The sequence below is a fragment of the Adiantum capillus-veneris genome, chromosome 22 (assembly GCF_014529385.1).
Source record: "Adiantum capillus-veneris isolate H3 chromosome 22, ASM1452938v2, whole genome shotgun sequence".
Taxonomy (NCBI): Eukaryota; Viridiplantae; Streptophyta; class Polypodiopsida; order Polypodiales; family Pteridaceae; genus Adiantum; species Adiantum capillus-veneris.
Genome location: NC_140952.1, coordinates 16,234,924 through 16,242,320, shown reverse-complemented (window position 1 = coordinate 16,242,320; position 7,397 = coordinate 16,234,924). Strand labels below are relative to the sequence as shown.

Below are 7,397 nucleotides of genomic sequence, written 5' to 3'. Positions count from 1 at the left end.
CGTTCGTCCACACAAAGGCTACTATAAGTCTATACATGGGTTGGGAAATGATTGTATCTATGTGTATAAACCTTTTGTAGTAACCATAGTGTCCCATGAAGCATTGTACCTGCTTTGTTTTGTTTGGTCTAGCTGGCATCTCTATAATTACTCTCATCCCGTCCAAAATGGTAGATATGTCATTCTCCAAGACAATATGTCCCTAGATTCTGCCTTGTCTAACCATAAAAATGTACTTTTCTGGGTTAAGACAAATCCTATAAGTCTTTCACATCTCGAATACTTTTTTGAGGTGCCGTGTATGTTCATCTCTCAAGAGAGAGTGCACACATAAGTCATCCATGTATATCTCCAAAACTATCCTCAAGTATTCCTTAAAGGCATGTGCCATCAATCTCTGAAAGGTAGCTGAACATTGGTCATGCCAAAAGGCATCACCCTATATGTGTATATGTCCCATTCCGTGGCAAATGCTGTCTTGTACTAATCTTCAGGAGCAATGGCAAGTTGGTTATATCCTGAGAAGCCATTTAAAAAGGAGTATGCCCGCTTACCTGCCACTCATTCCAGGACATGGTCAGTAATAGTAGGTAAGGTATAATTATCCCTTATCGTGGGGGCATTAGCCTTATTTAGATTCACATACACACTTGTAGTTTACCATTCTTTTTATGCACTACCACAATGGGATATACCCAGTCGGTGTGTTTTATTTCATAGATAAACTCAACCTCCTTCTTTTAATCAATCTCCTCCTTGATGCGCTTAGAAAACGTATCATTGTACGTGTAAGGTCTTTGTTGGCTAGGCTTTGCGTTGAGTTTTAATGGGGTCGTGTGTTGATATATCATAGGATCTACTCCCTTCAAGTCTTTATATGACCAACACGTTGGAAAGAGGAAATGGGAAAACCACCAGCACACAAGTTGAATGCCTCTCTATAGCCCAGTGATCTGACAGCACTCATATCCCCTATTTAACACACACCTCGATACACAATTTGCAATCTGCTATTGACCAAGCCCGAACCCGATCAACCCTAACTGTATACACCCGGTCGAAAGCATACAATCAATTATCTTGACCTTTGACCCTTCAAAGCACCATATATTCACATATAAGCAATCACGACAAGCAATCTCAACCCCTTCAAACACCTCAAAACTATTGGTAGACTCAAGCTTGCTCATAAGGTTTCATCCTCAACGAATGTACCACAAACATATAGGGGACACCCACCCACTTGATACATACCGGGATTTCACACATATCAAACACCCATAGGCTTTGCTATCCTTTGCACATATCATACTCACACGCATATACATCCATAAACGAATGGGTAGGAGAGCCAAAGAGATGGAAAATGTTCACTCAAACAACAAATAGATAGATTCCATGACGATGCCGATGCGATTAAGTCCATTTAAAGAGTATACAATAATGACTTTTTTATAAAAAAAAACCCTCTGCTTTTTGCCCCTGCTTGAACCCTCTCTCCCTTTAATCCATCTCTGATTTGGAGCCTCTCACTTGGCATCTGTATCAATGCTTAGAAGCCCCCACCGCCTTGCTCATGGCCCTTTTCTCTTGCTCGCCAAGGCCACCCCAACCTCCAATACTCTCCTTCAAAGCAAGCCCTTTGGCGGCTCCCTGGCTATAGTATTGAACATCCTGCAATATCAAGCCCTCTTTCACCAGGCGGCCTTCTCCACTTAATATGATGGCTCTTCATTTGCAGCCATGGTCCACGGTTGCCCCTCTTCATCTTCCTTGTTCCTTGGCCCACGGAATCACGTCCTTGACAGGTTCCCGGCCCTCTGCAGTAGCGTCCTGAGCTGCTCGTCAGTGGTCCCAACCTCTCCTGGCTTCACTCACCTGCCGGCTCGAGCCCCCCTCGGCCCGTCTACTGCCTTATGCCACCCCCGCCACCTCTGGCGGCCTCATGCAACTGTCGCACCCTCCTGTATTCAACTGGCCACCCCACTATGCAAAGATGGCGCACCTCTTGAAGCACTAACGGCCATCTGCCCGACTTGCACTCCCTCCACCATCCAGATGGCGTCACCACACCATGCAGAGCAGTAGTCGCGCTGCAGTCCACAACTCATTTTTTTTCCTAGAAAAAAATAACTCCAGCTTTATGATATAAAAAATCCTTGCTTAGTCTCCTTTCACACCATAGACATGTCGTCCTAGAGCGCTCGTCGAGAGTATTCCAACTGTCATAAATTTTGAGTCGTACCCGCTTGCAATAGCCTCGAATGGACAAGATGCAGCCTACTCAACTTCAAGCACATAAAAAACTTTGAACTCTCTGAGCTTGAGCAACTATTCATGAACTCTCTGAGCTTGAGCAACTATTCAGCACACAAGACACCACCTTATGGAAAAACCCACCGATCTTTAGAATCCTTAAGCACTTTGATCATTAAAGCCTCTGAACCATATTCAACCTGTTAAATGCCTAATTTGGCATACATATCCCAAGGCTGCCTCGTCCCTCCTGCATCTAGGAGAGGCTCAAGCATACCGCCGTCATCCTGCTTAGTTCCATATGCTTAGTTCCATATACCTGCTTCTGGCTTCTCCATCATTGCCCAACCCCTCGTTGAGAATTCATGCTCAACCACAATATTATTTAGGTAAAATAGGTTTGTATAAAGAGAATGATATAACATAGAGCTATAGACTGCATAAGAAAAATGATAATATAGTGGCTATATAGATAGGATAGAGATAGAGAGAAACCATCTGCTACTGCAATCATCCGCCAGGATCAAATGGAAAGCTCGAGGCTCCCCCAAGCATGGTGTAATATCCACCTGGATCAAAAACAAAACATTGGTCGTGGCCATCCACCTGTAAAACATGCATATCCAAGCCTTCCTTTGCACTTCTAGGCCAATAGACAGGCCACCCTAACAGCTCTTCATAGCATGGAGCTTTGCCACCCTGTATCCACAAGCCTTCGTGCCAATCATAAGAATACTTTCAACCACTTGAAGCATTGGTACCATAAGCAGCTATCATGTCACCTGCTAGAGAACTCTCCATATCATCACCTTTATCATATGAGCACTGAGACCTGCATAGTACCCCTTGCAAAGCAACCTGGAACAACATAGCTATCAACAATACAACACATAGCTTCAAAACCATGCCATTTGCTTGAGTCTGCTGCATAGACAAGCAAACTTGTTCCCTTTGCAAACTTGTATCCAAACCCTCTGTAAATGGCTCCAAGGCCACCTTTTCATACTCAGGAGTATGACTTGCTAGAGCTTCAACCTGTTCATCAAATACCTCATCACCTGCAAGGCTGGTGGCACCTTCCTCTTTGCATGGAGAATCACTCTTATAGGCTGCACCTGCATCAGTTTCCATAGAGTCATCTGCCGGAGCTAGCTCTCCATGGCTACACACAAACTCTGAAACTTCAAAGTACACCTCGACATGCCCATCAACACAAGGTTGCCCACCCCCTGCATAGACAAATCAACTTGACCTACCACTGCTTCTGTTCCTAGCTCCTGCAAGTCATCCTCAAAAACCTGCTCTTCAATTAAGTTGGATGCACAATCAAACCATACCTCTTCCTCCAATAGGGACTCATCATCATGAGACACAAGATAGGGCTGCTCGACTGACCTGTTCACACAAGGCATCTCCACACTTGCACTATGCTTCTCTTTGATCTTCAGCTGGCTGCAGGCAACTCGTATACATCTTTCTTCACTTCATCTACATGAAAAACATCAGAAGTTCATACCTAGAATACATGGATTTTGTCTCCCACATGCTATCTGTGTCCAAACTGCTGCTGTAGCTATGAGAACTGTTGGACTCCTCTTCTGATCTTGCCGGTTCTTGCACCTTTGCTGTCAGCCTCGTTGCTGGCTCTAGAACTGACACCTCTTCTTTAAGATCTTCTATCACCTCGTCCTCTTGAGGAAGCAAACTAGGTGGCACTCTGAATATGCCTCTCTGTATCTTTTGAGACCTGATTGGCATTTCTTCTACCTTTTCTAGCGTGGCATGAGCTTCACATGCTTTGATCACATTCATATCAATAAAAAAAGGAACTTTTACCTCTTGATACTCTTTAATTTGTTTGGGCCTAGGTCCACTGGCTACCGTGATTGTAGATTGCAGCAATCCCGCCTCTATTTTCTTCTTCATCTTACGACTCTTTGCTCTGGCGACTCTGGCAGCTTCGTCATAAGTGCTTGGATCTTCATAGTCCACTCTCTCACGAACATAGGGATGCAAGCAAGATAGAAACCTTTCCAGCTTAAAATATCCCTCATGGGTTGCTTCGGTAGCAGCCGCAAAATCCCCCCAATAAGCTTCAAATCTATCAACAAAAGCATCAAAATTTGCACTTACGTCCTGTTGCAAACCTTTGATCTTTGCATCTGCTTCCGAAGCTGACACCACTTTTCGATACCTTTGTAGAAAGTGCTCTCGAAATCCGATCCAATTCTGCTTGTGCACATCTTCTAAGCCATCGAACCAAGCTTTTGCTTTACCTCGCAACACCAAAGGTAGAGTCCGGAGCTTTGCTTCATCGCCTGGCATTCGTAGTACTGTCAGTATGAATAGCTCAAAATCGGCAATCCAATCGTCTGCATCTTCGTCTCCTTTGAACACCGGACCAAATTTTTGCTTCATCTTGACTCACGAACACTTTGTTAGGAAGCAATCAGTGGAACCTTAGTGGGGGCACCACAAGATGGAAAGGGGGAATTGGGAAAACCACCAACACACAAGTTGAATGCCTCTCTATAGCCCAGTGATCTGAAAGCACTCATATCCCCTATTTAACACACACCTCGATACACAATCTGAAATCTACTATTGACCAAGCCCGAACCCGATCAACCCTAACTGTATACACCCGGTCGCAAAGCATACAATCAATTATCTTGACTTGTGACCCTTCAAAGCACCATATATTCACATATAAGCAATCACTACAAGCAATCTCAACCCCTTCAAACACCTCAAAACTATTGGTAGACTCAAGCTTGCTCACAAGGTTTCATCCTCAACGAATGTACCACAAACATATAGGGGACACCCACCCACTTGACACATATCAGGATTTCACACATATCAGACACCCATAGGCTTTTCTATCCTTTGCACATATCATACTCACATGCATATACAACCATAAACGAATGGGTATGAGAGCCAAAGAGATGGAAAATGTTCACTCAAACAACAAATAGATAGATTCCACGAGGATGCCGATGCGATTAAGTCCATTTAAAGAGTATACAATAATGACTTTTTTTATAAAAAAACCCTCTGCTTTGTGCCCCTACTTGAACCCTCTCTCCCTTTAAGCCATCTCTGATTTGCAGCCTCTCACTTGGCATCTGTATCAATGCTTAGAAGCCCCCACCGCCTTGCTCATGGCCCTACCCCAACCTCCAATACTCTCCTTCAAAGCAAGCCCTTTGGAGGCTCCCTGGCTATAGTATTGAACGTACTGCAATATCAAGCCCTCTTTCTCTGCAACAATATGATGGCTCTTCATTTGCAGCCATGGTCCACAGCAGCCCCTCTTCATCCTCCTTGTTCCTTGGCCCATGGCATCACGTCCTTGACAGGTTCCCAGCCCTCTACAGTAGCGTCCTGAGCTGCTCGTCAGAGGTCCAACCTCCCCTGGCTTCACTCACCTGCCGGCTTGAGCCCCCCTCGGCCTGTCTACAGCCTTATGCCGCCCCCGCCACCTCTGGCGGCCTCATGCAACTGTCGCGCCCTCCTGTATTCAACTGGCCGCCCCACTATGCAAAGATGGCGCTCCTCTTGAAGCCCTGACGGCCATCTGCCCGACTTGCACTCCCTCCACCATCCAGATGGCGTCGCCACCCCATGCAGAGCAGTAGTCGCACTGCAGTCGCACTACAGTAGTCGCACTCCAGCTTTATGATATAAAAAAACCTTGCTTAGTCTCCTTTCACACCATAGACATGTCGTCCTAGAGCGCTCATCGAGAGTATTCCAACTGTCATAAATTTTGAGTTGTACCCGCTTGCAATAGCCTCGGATGGACAAGATGCAGCCTACTCAACTTAAAGCACATAAAAAACTTGAGCTCTCTGAGCTTGAGCAACCATTCTGCACACAAGACACCACCTTATGGAAAAACCCATTGATCTTTAGAATCCTTAAGAACTTTGATCATTAAAGCCTCTGAACCATAATCGACCTGTTAATGCCTAATTTGGCATACATATCCCAAGGTTGCCTCGTCCCTCCTGCATCTAGGAGAGGCTCAAGCATATCTCCGTCATCCTGCTTAGTTCCATATACCTACTTCTGGCTTCTCAATGGGTAGACAAAATTTGGTTGCATCAACGTCCTTGTACTCCTTGAAAAGACTTATGAGCTTCTCCTCCTCCTTTGACTTTAGATACAGTGCTATGTAGGTTGTTTGTGGCTCTTCTCTGGGTCCTGCCAAGTCTATCTTCTTTGCATCCTTAGGTCCATCGTACGACTCCTTGTCCTTTCACTTTTGTAGAGGTTGCATCATCACTCCCTTCCGCTCTTGGGTGGATAGTGAACTTTTTGTAGTGGTATGGCACACACATTTTGTCCCCATTTTTATCGTCTTCTTCCTCCCCACTTTCTACTTCTGTTGTCCATACCTCCCTGAGAGTCTTCTTAAGCTCTAGGTACTTCTTCTTTCTCTCCACCTTGGTCCATTTAGTTTCTCTAACCTCATTTAATCATGGTTCTTTTGTTTTTTGGGTTTTGTTTTAGACTCCGACTTTCTGGTTTGTTTTTGTAGGTCTCTCATGCTCCCTTTTTGTCTTTGGATCTTGAGATTTAGAGAACCTTCCAAATATCTTGTTTTTAACACAATCTTCAAATTTTACCAGCATCAAAAATTGTGCTTTGCCCCTGATTCTAGGCATAGGTTCTCTATTGATTTGTTTTCAGCTCCCTTTTTCTTGTAGCGTTCTTGACGTCTAGGTTTCTTATTTGAAAAATCATAAAACCTGACATCTACTATTGTTTTTTCCTGCTCACTCGGGTTGTTAGAGCATTCATTATCTATGTCATCCTCTCGTTCAAAATTCTTTAGGGAGTCATAAAACTCTTCTTTCTCTCCTTTGGCACTTGCTAGTTGATCCTCTCTAAGTTCTTCTAGGACTAATTTCTCATTCTTCGCATTTACTATATTGACCATATAGTATAGAATCACGTCATAACCGTCCTTATCATAGAATTTTGTTGTGGGGACATCTGAAATAGCACACATATCTACTGCTGGTAGAATATGGGTCCATTCTAATGCCTCTAGAGCTTCTTCAGGAAAAGGTTCAATAACGTATTCCTTATCTTCAAGCGTCCTTTCCAAAATACACGCTTATCATTTC

General features: G+C 44.3%; 1 pseudogene across 1 annotated transcript; it reads right to left on the bottom strand.

Annotated features, from left to right (window-relative positions):
• Nucleotides 1-1,125: 1,125 nt before the first annotated feature.
• On the bottom strand, nucleotides 1,126-5,820 carry LOC147428963 (uncharacterized; annotated as a pseudogene). Its single transcript, XR_015185821.1, has 2 exons — nucleotides 4,451-5,820; nucleotides 1,126-4,357 (listed from the first exon to the last, which is right to left on the bottom strand). The product of XR_015185821.1 is annotated as an uncharacterized LOC147428963 (transcript).
• Nucleotides 5,821-7,397: the final 1,577 nt, after the last annotated feature.